The sequence below is a fragment of the Corvus moneduloides genome, chromosome 15, assembly GCF_009650955.1.
Source record: "Corvus moneduloides isolate bCorMon1 chromosome 15, bCorMon1.pri, whole genome shotgun sequence".
Taxonomy (NCBI): Eukaryota; Metazoa; Chordata; class Aves; order Passeriformes; family Corvidae; genus Corvus; species Corvus moneduloides.
In genome coordinates, this window is record NC_045490.1 from 19,087,546 (window position 1) to 19,101,756 (window position 14,211).

The 14,211-nt window shown below is 43.2% G+C and overlaps 1 protein-coding gene across 6 annotated transcripts in view; it reads right to left on the reverse strand.

Annotated features, from left to right (window-relative positions):
* The window catches only part of KCNIP1 (potassium voltage-gated channel interacting protein 1), a 288,192-nt gene that overhangs the window by 99,331 nt on the left and 174,650 nt on the right, over positions 1 to 14,211 (reverse strand). The window contains exon 1 of one of the 6 annotated variants that reach the window (XM_032124774.1): positions 5,781 to 5,872. The exons of the other annotated variants lie outside the window; for them this stretch is intronic. The gene's annotated coding sequence lies outside the window, so the exon portion shown is untranslated. Of the gene's footprint in view, positions 1 to 5,780; positions 5,873 to 14,211 lie in introns of those variants that run through there. 6 annotated transcript variants of the gene reach the window in all.

Genomic DNA, 14,211 nt, shown 5'->3' on the forward strand with positions numbered 1-14,211 from the left:
CTACTAACCACATTCTTAATATAACACTATCAGCAGTGTTCAGTGAATCAATCCAGGGACAACCATCAGAGCAAATGACAAAATACAATTTTAACAAGCAAGCTCCATCCCAGCAAAGGCAGTGCAGAACACCTGCAAGGGGTGCGTCAGTTTTTCCAACCCCCAAGGTCAGCTAGCACTTCCACTCTAATCCTTTATTTGTGCAGTTCTGATTTCAGAAGCAATGTGGACTTTCTCAGTTTAAATAAATGATAAAATAATAAATTAAGATATATCCAGTAGAGATTTAATTTTCAGGTAAATGTTGAGAAGAAATTCCAGCTTGTGTCACTGATAAAAAAAGATGATTTGATTATGGTTCAGTGATACCAGCGATCTCGAAAGTGATTATTCCACATTTTCCAAAGTAATAGTTAACATCTGTAGTAAACTTCTAGTTACACCATGGCCCATGTTTTAAAGAGGCTGTTTACAGCTGCACTGGAAACACAAGTGTGCTGGCTTGGCTTCCTGCACCTGCAGCAAAGCAGCACCAAGGGCTGCTGGGGAGGAAAAGCAGGGAGGCAACAGCAGCAGCAGCAGCTAATGCTTTGTAACACCCTGCATGAACCATTTCCATGGTGCAGCTGTGTCATGGACCCAGGGGACAGTGGAGAATGGGATGCACGGTGCGATGAAGCATTTGACTAACATGATTGTGCCTGTCCTGGAAGAGCCACCAACAGAAAACAAAACTCCCAAATCACTCCTCAGTATTCTCCCAACCATCCAATGCCATTCTGCTCTCATGGATTTAGCAAGGACAGATATCAGGCATGGAAAGCAGCTGAAACTCTAACACTGGAACAAGTTAATGTGTAAAGGTGACACAAAAGGTGCCTCCTTGTGTAAAAACCTGTCATTTCAGACAGAGCATGAAATTTGGGTTAAAACTGTGCAGCCAGCATAGGCGTGTACAGCTGTCAGGGATACACCTGCAAATAACTGCTTGAGCATTCTCATCCCTTTCCTGAAACTTCAGTCATTTGGCTGTACCACACTCACAGAGCTTTAGAGAAGCCTCAGCTCCCCCAGCTGAATGACAATGCAGAGTGCCCTAGACACCCAACACAGCCAATCTCTGCTACAAAAAGGAGATAGAGGGTGCTAATGGCATGAGAAAAATTCCAACATAGTGCAGAGAAGAACAGGGGAAAAATAAAGGAAGTTTTTAGAATTTTAGTGAAATTTTAGTCTGAAGAATTTTTCCTCTGAGACAACACAGAGGCACCACTGGATTGACCTCAACAAGCCATATGTGATAACCAAGGAAGGAAACATCTTGCATTTTCTACATTTTACATAAATTAGTCCCAATTTATGATTATCATGTAGGAAACCATGTCAAGAAGCTTCCTTGAAGAAAAAAAGCCCTATCTTAGCACAACAGATAGACTTGCAAAAAAATCAAGGTCAGTTTTAATCTTTAACCTTATTAAGTGAAGCTCTCATGTTTCTGTTCTCATTTTAGAAAATGAACAGCCCAGAGAGGATGCCCTTGCCTTGCAGCTGGAACACATGTCAGGCTCTGTGGCCACTGGAGCACCGTGTCTGCCAAGAGCTGCAGGGACATTGCCATGTGCTCATCCCAAGTATAGCTTAGAGCTTGGCCACTGTGTTTGACTTGCCATTAATTTTTAAAATTACTTTCAAGATTCTAGTTATAATGAGGAAAAAACCATAAAGACAAAATCACATTCAAAAGGAAAAATTAGAATTATGCCTGAAGACAAAGCATCTTGCTAACTCTCCCACACAATGTATTCAATTCTCAGCCAGAAGTGTCCTCTAGACCAAAGGAGCTGCTTTTTGTAGCATAAAGACCCAAGTCCATTCTTGTGGTTGGCCAGGGCAGCCTCTGTTTGCAGCTACGGCTGCAGTGCTGGGTGTCAGTTCTGCTGCTCTCCTGCCATTCTCCGTCCGCAGCTATTGGCATGTGCAGCAAACACCGAGCCTGTGGGCTCAGGCCACCATGGCACAGCTTCTCCTCCCTCCCACCCTCATACAAGGTAACTCCAGCTCAGTAATGCATGTATGGTAGGGCAGGAGGGGACTCCTTCCCACCAGCACCAACTCTGCTGCACGAGCCCTGGGGGCACCAGGGACTGGACACCCACTCAGCTCTCTGGTTAAGTTCCAAGGTCTCCTCCATTCCTGAGAGGGATGTATGCAAACTTATCCCTCTCAAAGGGTTAATGAGAACCAAGACTTTGTCTACAATGTCACCATTAAGAGTAGCAGAACTAGGGTCTGAAACAAAGCTTCCAAATCTACTGCAACTCCCCACCGCTTCAATTTTATCAGAGAATTCAAAATCCCTCTTGAAGGAACCAAACCTTATACTTGATCACTGCTCTCTAAAATAACAACTTTAGTCCCTATCATGTCAGATAATGTACATTAAAAGCTTCAGAACTACATTGGTTGTGAAGCAGCCTTTTGAAAAGACGTATCTTGCGTCTGAAGGCAGTCTGTTGCGTTAGCAGATATCTGTCACAGCCCAGACAAAGCACTTAAGAAATGAAGATGCAATATGCTGCTTGCCAAGTAGACTGCACTGATGAAAGCTACCTGGCTTGTCTCGTGTATGGAAGCACTCTTACAGCATTTTCTGTAAGACTTGCTGAGTAAGAAAACTGTTGCAGACTTATTGGTGAATTTTTACTTTCTTCCTTTCTCTTTGTAGAAATTAGAGTTGTAAATTCAGCTATTCACAAGATTCTGAAGTATGCCTTCTGTGGTCCAGCAAGTCACCAAAATTCACATCTTGGGCTCACCTACCATGCAGTTTTTGCTCCATCATGGTCCCGAGCAGTTTTCAGCAAGACTGAAACTGAGATCCTGTATATCTGCAGGAATGACAAGATTGCATCCACAAGGCTGCTAGAGGAGACTCGTAGAGATATATTAAAACTAAAAAAATATTTATAACTTGACTCAGGAAAAAGTGTTAACTGTCTACTTATATTTAAAGGGCATAAATACCAAGGAGGGAGAGGAATTGTGGAGGTTTACAAAGCATACCTGAAAATCATGGAATGAAGCAGGGCCAAAGGAAAGTCCAGGTCTGATCATGATTTGTATGTGCAGGCAAGATTCACACTTAGACCCCCAGAATCTCTCTGCTGGAGTACTCTGGGTCTGAGTTAACAAAGACTTCCTGAAATACTGGCTGAAATTGGCACTCACTCATGAAGAGCATCAACAATGCATTTCACTGAGATCATTTGCTCTCTGAGAGCAGTTTCAAAGCACTGACCCGTTCCTTCTTATCTTGTCCCAGGCTGTGACAGACGTGCTTTGAAATATGGAAACATCAATGGAGATGCTTTCCTACAGATGCCTGTAGGAAACCCAGGGGAATGAAAGGCCTCGCTCCATGCAATACATATCAACACGTATCTCTGCAGCAGGGCAATCTGAATGTGCTGTTTGGTCTTTGTCAGTACAGATTAGTGGATGCCATGTGGTCCTGATAACAGCAACACCTGGTCTCTACGAACATTGAACGAAAAGTGTGCAAACAGAGTAACCAACTATATTTTATATATACTTTACAGAAGAACTGTAGCTGGGCGGACACCTCCAAGAAGACAGCAGAAACGTGAAGGGATGTTGAGCCCCAGGACCACTGAGGTACCCAGTTTTCAGGTTCACTACTTCAAACAAGGGGGAACTATGTAATGTTACTCTATTTCCTAGAATTCCTCCTCGACAAAGAAACATTCCTTTTAAAACACAAACAACAACATTTATTGATTCAAAACACACAACAGAAACAGAAAGATTTATAAAGACAAGGTGACAGGAAAGGCAAAACAATGAAATTTCATTTTCTCATCTCTAAAAGCAAATTCAACAGACTTTAGAGACCTGGCAAACATCCAACCACTGTGTAACACAACAAAAATCAACACAGGAGATGGAATCACTTTTCTAACTTCGCTTTTGTGCCCACAGTTTTTCCTGGTGATACATTTAGCTTTAAACTCCCTCACTCCCTCATGAATTGATTAATTCTTAACTAATTCAAAATAAAATTTCAAAGCTCCCAAAGCACTAGTTGGCCTCAACCCTTTAGAGGTTCTAATAACTTACAAGTTGGCCAAGCGCCATTCCATGGTCTTGACTAAATTATTAAAAGGCTGTAAACTCAAAGTAAAATATACTCCTGAATTTCATCAGCCAAGGTTTAATACTTTCACACATTGTGCTTATATTTAAAAGACTTATCAAGAAATAAACTTGCCTGAAGAATGTAGATAAATGCATAAGGCTCACTGATGCTTTTCAGCTCAGATCAAATATAACACAAAAAAATTGCTTTGGGGCAACCATCTCTGAGATACAGAGACAGACATCCAGAAGATCTAGAAAAACTATACAGAATTAGGAAATCATGTTTTGTCATGACAAGTGCATCACAGTGGCAATCTATTCCCATACTAAACTGTCAATGGCTCTAACAAACAAGGAGAGATAAAATATCACAGACATACATAGAGAAAAATTATTAAGATCTGCACACTGTGATAAGATTGAGAGAGGGCTACAGGAAGAAACAAGTTACTGATGAGAAACTGGAACACACAAGTTAATACAGTGCCATGGGTTGGGGCAGAGGCATCCTTTCTTAAGGGCCTTCTGCTTAAGAAGAGAAAAATGTAAATGGATTGAATTGCGGGGTTGAAGTCAGCTGGGATCCAGCTGAAAGCAGGCAAAAGATGCTGATGTTGTACATGCATGAGTCTATCAGAGACAGAAAAATGTACCTGTTGTCTGAGACTTCACAGACAGACTGCCTTACAGCCACACTTCCCAGACACAAGACACAACACTTTGCTTGGTGTAAAATATTTCTCTTTCCACTGTCAAACATTTTCCCAATGGCAAAATATTGCATTTATTGAGAGCAAAACATTGGTGATCCTAACACTCATAACAGCATGAGTGGCACCACTGAATTTTGCAGCTATGCTCAGTGTTCTCTGTTTTTGCAGGAAATAACAGGACTGAAGTAGACAGGAGATGGACAGTAATCTGAAAGTTCTCAAAAATCACAGATGTGTATCTACTGGTTGCACGTATGTGAATGTAATTGTTCCTGAAGATAATGGGAGAAGAAAAAAGAGGAAGAAAATGTCAAAGGAATTCATTTTCAGCTCTGAGACAATAAACATGCCACCATCTGAACGGAGCCCACTCATTCCAGTGCTTGGAAGCCTCCAAAAACCCACAGAGCATGGGTTAGGTGTGAAGCAAGGCATGCCAGTCCAGTAACAGCATTTTATTGACTTCTAGCAAGGTCCTACTTCCAGGTGATTAATAAAAGATAATCAGCTCTGAATGATCCACAAAGTAATCTTTTCAGAGTATGACCTATTAACTTGGCCCCATTTAAGTGAAGGTACTGTAGGTTTTATATCTGGAAATCTGTCAAAACTAGAGAACCCATTTAAATGATCAATGAAAAAATAGTATAAAAAGTTGTATTACCATTTAAATGTCAGTAATGCAAATATTTCATATTGTTCCCACCCAGTCCTAGTTTAAGGATGGACTAGAGAAACAGTAGTAGTCTGCATAATAGTTCTCAGTGCACATATTTGTTCTGTGACATTCACAGCTGACATAAAGATCCCGTCGTATCTCACAGCCATAGCAGTCTGCAATTACAGTATCCATTGTATTTTAATTTTAACTTACAGTATTAGAGCTCAAAAAAAAAAAAATACTCTGACCTTGTTAACAGGCTGGGACAGCTTGAAGAAGGCTTACTTTGTTCACTTACATTCCCAAACTGCACAGTTCAAACAGACCAATCCAGACTTACCTGCAAGGAAACAACACACAAATCTGGGGTTACAACTGCAAACTTAATAAAAATCTCCCACTGAGAAGTGCAAATAAATAATGGGTCCCTGAAAAATGTTACAGTACTTAGAATTAAAATAACTATTTGTAGCATGATTAATTATTTATTTAACCTTACTTTTCTTCTAGTCCTTAAATAATTAAAAGGGCTTTTTTTAACCTGATAATTTAATTACAAAAAAGGTTGCACTGCCAAAGGCAAAACATAGTATCTGTTGTCTTTCTTATTACAAAGTACTGTTCCGTCTGTTCATTGAGTCTTGCCCTCCAACCCCAGCTTTTCCTTCCACTGGTACTTTACAATGCAACAGAGTATTGTTTAAAACAACATGACTGCGTGCAAGGCTGAGCAGACTGGAAAAGACAGGGTTTGTAAACTTTTCATTGACCTTTTAAATAGAAGAAAGGTCAAAAGCCAACATCCACATGGGGAACTTCTCTTCCTACCATGGAAGCAAGTACTTGGATCCCAACTATCAGCTGGAGTCAGTTAAGCTTTTATAACGATGCCCTCACATCAGTCTCCCAGCAGTTTTTTTTTACAGAATGAGATTTGGGTGAAAAATATTTGAGTGAAACATTTGTTCCTTTTGCCAAAAACCAGTAAATTTATTAATGGTGGTTTAATAATCATCACTCCAACTCACCAACACCACCAGCTCCGTGCTCCGGCCACCATGAGGCCAGCACAACCCTGTCTTGAGAGCTGTGCTGAGCCACTCATCTCAAGGATGGACCAAAGGTGACACAGATAAATTTATGTTATTCTTTTGCCTTCCCCAACCACCAATCGAGTTTAATTAATGCACTTAAACAATTTGCCACCACACTGGTGATGCAAGAACTGCTTTCAAGAGACAACTGGAAAAGCCGGTTGGAGCATGGTCTGTCAGACAGGTTCCTGGGGCAGAGCTGTGACAGGGAGCACCACTGGACACCCCGACCACCGGACACTGGCCACCAGACACCCCGACCCACATGGGCTGCAGTAAACACTGCTGGAGGGTCCGTCCGGAGTAAGTGACCGGGAAGGAATCTCTAACTTCAGCCTAAAAAGGCTCTTATCCCCACCTAGTGGCACTGGTGCCACTGCCAGGAGGCAAAAGTAAAGAGCCACAGTCTGGCTGCGCCCGGCAATGCCATTCTCTCCAAACTGCGTTTCCCTGCCGCTGTGACAGCACCAGGCTGGTTGGGTGTCCAGCGCTGGCGGTCAGTGCAGATCCAGCGGGAATACCCGCACATTCCCGGTGTCCAGAGGCAAGGACGAGCTCAGTGCGCTGTGCAGCAAAGGCGCCCCTGCAGCTCTCACCGCTCCACCCGCACCTGCCCAGGCTGCTGAGGCTCCCAGCCCGGTCCCGGGGGATGGGTTAACGCCGAGAGCCGGCGGGATCCTGCTGCCACCTGCTGTCACCGTGTCACACACACAGGAGCCCCGCACACCGTGCCCTCCTGGCAGCCCGCAAAAGCAGGGAATGAGAATTGCGTGAGGAAAGAAAAAAAAAAAAAAAATGGTGATAACTGTACGACTTTAGGTTAGATTATGAGGAATTCTCCTCCCTTCCTGCTGCATAAATGAACCCAATTTGGGCTTTACTGACTCTGCACATTAACACTCAAAATTTCAAAGGGACTATCTGGGCAACCCTACATTAACATTATTTTGCTGCACAAATAAACTTGGGTCTTCGTATGTGGAGCCTGAAAAACCTTATTTTTCTTCCTACAGAAACTTGTACTTGTGGCCCAGCCCTCAACACACACCCCCACCAGTTTGCCTCAGTGGATGACAGCAGAGAGAAACATCAGATGGGCTCAGCATAGTCACAACAGGCAGAAGCCAGAGAGAGGGATAGAGAAGCCAGAGCCAAGGAAGCAGCAGGTAGGGCATCCAAGGGCTCTCTCTTTTAGCTGCTGTTTTATTTCTTTTCCTAGTCTCCAGCCAATGCAAGCCCAGATAATGGCCGGAAAGAACTAAAAGGCAGAATTTAGCCCCACATAGCTCTGGGTGCCACCAAGCAGGAGCAGCCAAGGCTGGCTGGCCTGTGGCTCAGGGAGATGAGCCAAGAGCATCCTTTAAGGCTTGTTTCACACCATAGCCTTGCCAGCCTTAAAGTCTGAACATTTATAACTTTCATTTAAATAAAGTTAATGCATGTCAAAACATGCATTTATAGTCATAAGCATTCCATCTTATTTGCATTATTGAATTTTTGCCCTTAAAAGTAGCAACAGGCAATGGGCTGCTGAGAGATGATAAGAATGTCACAGTGCCTGTCCCAGCCACAGGACACTTCCTGTACCATGCTGGTCACCGGCAGTTGCAGGATTTAAGTCAATCTTCTTCTAGTGCATACAGAGTAGTGGTCATGGAAGAAAAAGGATTTCGGTGAAAGAAGGGTCTATGGAGAATATACTGACATGTTACAAGTGTTGGTTGATGTGGATGTGTACTGAATCAGGCTGCCAAGAGATGAAAGGATAGCTCTTGAAGATGAGGATATAGGAAGAAAAGAAATATTTGAAGAGACCATTTGTGTCAGCGGCTGGCAGCACTCCCAAGGTCTCTTTATGGCTTTTGCTCCATGTTCTCTTTTTCCAGCACAGCACTGGAATGACACCCAAATCCAGACTGTTGGAAATATTCATTGGTCCCTTCCTAAGGAGTATCCTGAAGAGTGTTTTTCTCTCCTTTTGAGAGAGCAGAACATTAATAACAAAACATTTATAAGAATTTAAAACTGCTACCTTAGATATAGATACACAGAGTAATGTGATATTTTAGTGCCCTGCACATGTATATGCAAACTGTGCTTGGCCAGTGCCACAAGCTGCTCTGGCACATGAAAAAGAAGAAGATACCACCCAGACAGTCCATCTCAGGGGGCTCGTGATACACTAGGGACACAGGGATTCACAGTCGATCTTACAGCAACCCCATGAAGTCCTGTTTGATGGCAGCTACCGAACAAATTATCAATCTGCAGATGAGTTTTATTATTCCACATGGTTAATCCCATTCAAAAAAGCATTCAAGCATATGGGTATTCCCATGTGTATTCTGAGTGCTCAAGTATACACTTAGCTTCTAGCTATGAGACATAAGCACATGCCTAATTACTGATTTGAGAAAGGTCTGGAGATGCTGCAATGATGGATAACAGAAAACTGAGTGAAAGTAAGATCTTCCTAAAAGTGAGTGGTTAAATTGCAAGAGCTACAGCTTTTGTAACTGTTAGGGCAAAACATTTTTTAGACTACCCATCCGTAAGTTCTATTCCAAGCAAAACCACACAGCTCCCAGATTTGTGGTTTTAAAGCTGTCCTTAATATGACTTTCATTCAACTAACCCAACATACAAACTAATTCTTTTCATCTTCTTTTTCATCTTCTTACCCTTTCCTTACCCTAGGGAAACTCCTCTTCCTTGGATTGAGATGGTGGATAGGGGAGAAGAAGGAGGGACTACACCAAAGGCAATTCCCTACAAACACAGTGAAATCCAATTGAACTGTGCCTGCAACACCATTGCTGTATCAACATCAATGCTGCAGTACAGAATGCTTCTTAAAAGCATGAAGGTGCATCTGGGGAGCTGTGGAGATGGGATCCCTCAGGTCTTCAGCTGACCAAAGAGCAGCTGGGCAAGGCCAGAGCTATGACTCTTACTTTTCTTTCACTCAGTCCTTTTCTCAATATAGATGGTAACAATTGCTTTTACAGGAGACTCAATATGACTTTCTGTTACAGGTTTTAAAGGTACATTTTCTATAATCATTCTCAGACATTTTCAACAACTGAGGAGACTCCAGTCACAAAGACAAGGAACAAAAACTAGTTACCTGACGCTTTTCATGTTCTTTTTGAAAAAATATTTTTATAAGAAACATTAAAACCCCAGAAAAAAAACCAAAATAACCCCCTGACTTTTTCTTTTATCCACACACCAAACACAGCTCAATATACAGTGATGTTTGTGCTTCTGAGAACCTGGGAAATTCTCCTCTGAGTATATTGCTCCCTTGGTTTTGTGTCACAGTTAAAGAAGTTTTAATAAGCAGCCTGAGATCTTTTACCACCATTTTATCATTTCCTGTGTTATCACAGGCTGTTGACACAGCAGCTGATAATCTTAACACTTAAGACTGAGAAAGGCATCTTTATAGAGACTTATAGGAACTAACGGATCTTCAGTGAATTCATTTTCACTTTGCGTTTTCTACAACCCCAAAGACCAACCCCATTTCACGCTCTTGAGCAGCTCAGATGCTGTAAAGTGCTCTGTCATAAGAGCATCAAGGTGAGAAAAAGTATTAAAACTCCTCTTGAGGATGTACATGTACAAAGTTCAGGAGTTTGCAGTAAATGAAAATTTTCTGGGGGTTTAATTTCCATTTTTTATCTCAAGTTACTGCGTAGTAGCTGAATCATTCCCTGATTTTAAGTATTCATGTCAGTAAGATTACTTTACAACACTCTGTAGATACAATTCAAGTGACCAAACACCAACGCCATCCCAGTGCTCCTCACTCGTGACTGGGTGTAGGGCACTCAGTATCCTTTTTCCCAAGGACCCCACAGCATCCTGACCCTGCCCAGCCAAGCCAGCGCATGGCCTCAGGGGGAGCATCACTCTGCCAGGGGTGGAAACTTAGCACAGACCTCTTGCCCTAAAAGGCCATTGCTACGGATGGCTGGATGCAATTAGTGAAAACAACTGCATGTGAAGGAATGTGGAAAACAACTTGCAGCTTCACAAAATGAAGTGACAGCTCTCAAGGACTGACCCCAGCAGTTGCCGGTTGCCACAGGGACAAAATGAAAGAAATGTTCGTGACAGGCAGACAGAGACAGCAGAGGCAGCTGGGCAATAGAATGAGAAAACAGCTGGTCCTCAGCACTCTCAGTTCAACTTCTGTGTGCAAGTTGAGGCCAAAAGATTCTCTCTGCTATTTTGGAAAATACAGCTCACAAGAATGAACCATGCTTCTCAGTGTGACAAAGCACACAATAAAGGGGAGCAACCTGAATATCCTACCTGTGTATTACAGTAGCCCACCCCCAAAGCTGACTCAGGAGTGGAAGGACTCACTAATTCCCTTAGCTGGAAAACACGAAATTCAAGCTGTTCTCTCTTTGCCTGGATGGAGGCCAACTTTTTTTTTTTTCCCCAGAAAGCCTTAAAATTACCAATGCTTCAAAAGTCACAGGCAAAAACAAAGACAAATGAAAATATATTTATATTTACTAGGTTGGGGTCAATCTAGCCTATTCCTGACCAGCACCAAATTCAATAGCTAATGCCAACTTAAAAATAAAAACAAATATAAAATGTTCCTATGTTCTGGCTTCCATTTTGAAATTATGCTGGAGGACAAAATTGGCTGCATCAATCTTTGTACTTCTACCATTTTCCCCAAAGTAGTGCCTCACCCATCCTAGACCTTCAGTACAATTTTGGTTAGGACAAAATTTTAACAGTCATGTTCCTCTCAGTATTTGTCCAGTGGTCAGTGCCTGCAAGCTGATGGGCCACGAACAGCACTCTGTTCTGCCCTGCCATCCTGGAGGGCAAAGCCACTCACCTGGAGCGTCAGACATTGAGCTCCAACCTCACATCCTACAGCCCTGATTCCTCTGGCATCTTCGCTCTATGATATTGTCAGTTTATCCTTCATGAGGCAGGTATTTCAGCTGCTGCTACTGCTTTTTGGATGTGTTTTGGATCCTCAGCACAGCTCACTGAACACACAGCTCACAAGTTGCTCTCATCATGAAAGCCTGCTGGTTTCACAGGAAGCTGAAAATCATCCACCAAACTAGAGGATGGATGTTTTCTGTGATGAACCAAAATGTTTTCTGTGATGACCCTTTTCATTATCACCCAACCTTCTAATGTAAGTCATGTGACCTGAGCCCACTTTTGCCATTATTTCTCCTGAGAGCCACCACCTCTCTGATGTCTGGAGGAATTGGATGCTGACCTGGTGCCTGAGGAGGATCACTGAGGAACACATCTAGTGCAGTAGTTTGTTTGTAGCTGCAGTGCAAAATGCAAGCTGAAATGCAGGTTGAGCTCTGGGTGGGAGCCCAGAGAGATGAGATCCCATGAACTGCCAAGCAAGGGCACAAAGAGTGGTGGCACAGCTGGGTGAGGGACACTGGGAGGCACAGCAGGAGCTGAGGGCTCAGGAGGAAGATCGAGAATTTTGTGCATTTGCACCGTGGGGGGGATATCAGCCCAGGGCTTCCTTTGTCAGGGGTCCCTCCTCAGAGGCACCAGCTCAAGCTGTTTCTGTGTTACTGCACCAGGAATAAATGGCTTTAGGGAACGAGACATCTGAGACCCTGCCATGGGAAACCTGGGCTGGAACCAGTGAGGAAACCTGGTCTGCCTGCGTGTGAGGGGGTGTGTAGGAGCAAGGCACACATGGGCTCACCGGAGCCACTGCTGTGAAGGGGCTTCGGTACCAGCAGTAGAAGTCTCTGGCATTGGAAGTGTGACAGCCAGAGAGTCTCATTAGTCAGACTGGCAAGTTTCCTGAACAGGCTTTTGTTCCCCCCCTGTACACAGCCCACTAGTCCTCTCCTTGTCCAGCTCTGAAAGATCTTCACAAAGAGGAAAAATTGGAAAAACCTACCACTAGAATAGGTTTTATGGGTCCTGTCCAAGCTGATGGGACTCTGCTGCTCTAGATCTTCAGGTCAGCATCAGAGTGTTTTGTACTCCAGCTAAGCTGTCCCTGCAAACTCGGTCAACAGACCGGTCTTATTCCAGGTGATGAAAAGAGCAGAGACTGGCTTCCCTCCATCTCTAGGGCTAGAAGGACAGCTGGCAGTAGGTGCCCTGTTTCTCTCTTTTTGTGTCCCACAGCATGTCCAGCCATATCACAAGGCCTTGCAACCAGAAGACAGATTCCCTGATAGCTGTTCTTTGGGTGCCGATTTTCATAAACTACAGCTATAAAGTACCTCAGGCTCCCTCGGGTTTCACCTGCAGCTATATCCATTTGTTTTCCCAGAGAAGGAGGGTGTTGCAGTGATCAGTAACTTCCACGCAAATGCTCTTCCTTTTGCAGGGTCTCTGCAGATTCTCCCTGTTGTAATGATATTAGGAAGCATCCCATAGACCCCCTGCTTCCCGGCAATGTTAGAAGTGCTCCTCCTCTATCAGAGACAGAAACCAGCCCTGCTGCAAGAAAGATCACTGCATATGATCAAGAATGGGTGAGCACTCTTTAGCTAAACTGAGGTCTCCGTGGCTCATGCAGGAGTAAGAAGTGAAGTGGTTTTGTCCGAGTTCATTGACCCCAAGGACTGGCTGGGCTGGGTGCACGCTCTTGGAATTACTGTCTTCGCAGAGGGGAGGAGAACCCTGTACAGAAAATTTCCTCCCTTTCAGAAAGAAAAACATTAGTAGTACACTAAAAGCATATTTTTCCTCATGGATAGAATGCATTATCTTAATCTGCTGGACTGAATCATAGGTTGCTAAGTGTTCTTGGCATCCCTATCTGTGGGTATAGCTCCATGCTTGAATTACAGTGCTTTTCACTGGCAAGGATGACTGGGGGGGGCTGGAATGGAGCATTAGTCAGAGTGGGAAAACAGCACTCTGAGACGTAATCATCTCTTGCACATTTTTTGGAACATGCATTGAACTACTGGTTGGTACTTTTCACTGGGAGGCATTTCTACTCTTCTGTCTCCAAACCAAGCTACCTTACAGTAGGCAGAGCCTTTTGCATAAGTCCAGCCAAATTTGAAATGCAAATACCTGAAATAGGATTTATATAAAATAGTAGCATAGGGATTTGCAAGTTGAATACCTCTGAAACAGGAAGAGCTAAATATAGAGACCTGGATACAGCTTTTAAATTTAAAATCCTGTTTCAGGTGCTAGGCATAGATTAATACCCCTCCATAGGGATAAGGCATTTTATGCAAAGCCAGTGATTTGATAGCACTCATTAAGAAGAACTGTCATTTCACATTAAGAGTGAGGTAGTCAAAACAACCATTAAATGCACTTCTTCTGAATTATTCTGCAAGATCTGTGGGAGCAGGACTAGGCCTATGCTGATTCCAGATCAATATTTGCACGGTGAGAAAAGAACCCGTGAGATCAGAGGGAAAAACCAAGATGACCCATTTTTGAAGCATTAGAGGCATGCTTGGCTAAAGCAAATGCAGCAGAATCATTCCCAGTGGCATCTGATGAAATTCAATGCTAGTGCTCCCTACTTTGAGCAGGCTAGTGCACAGAAGCACACATAGAAATCTTCTCAAACCCAGTTTAA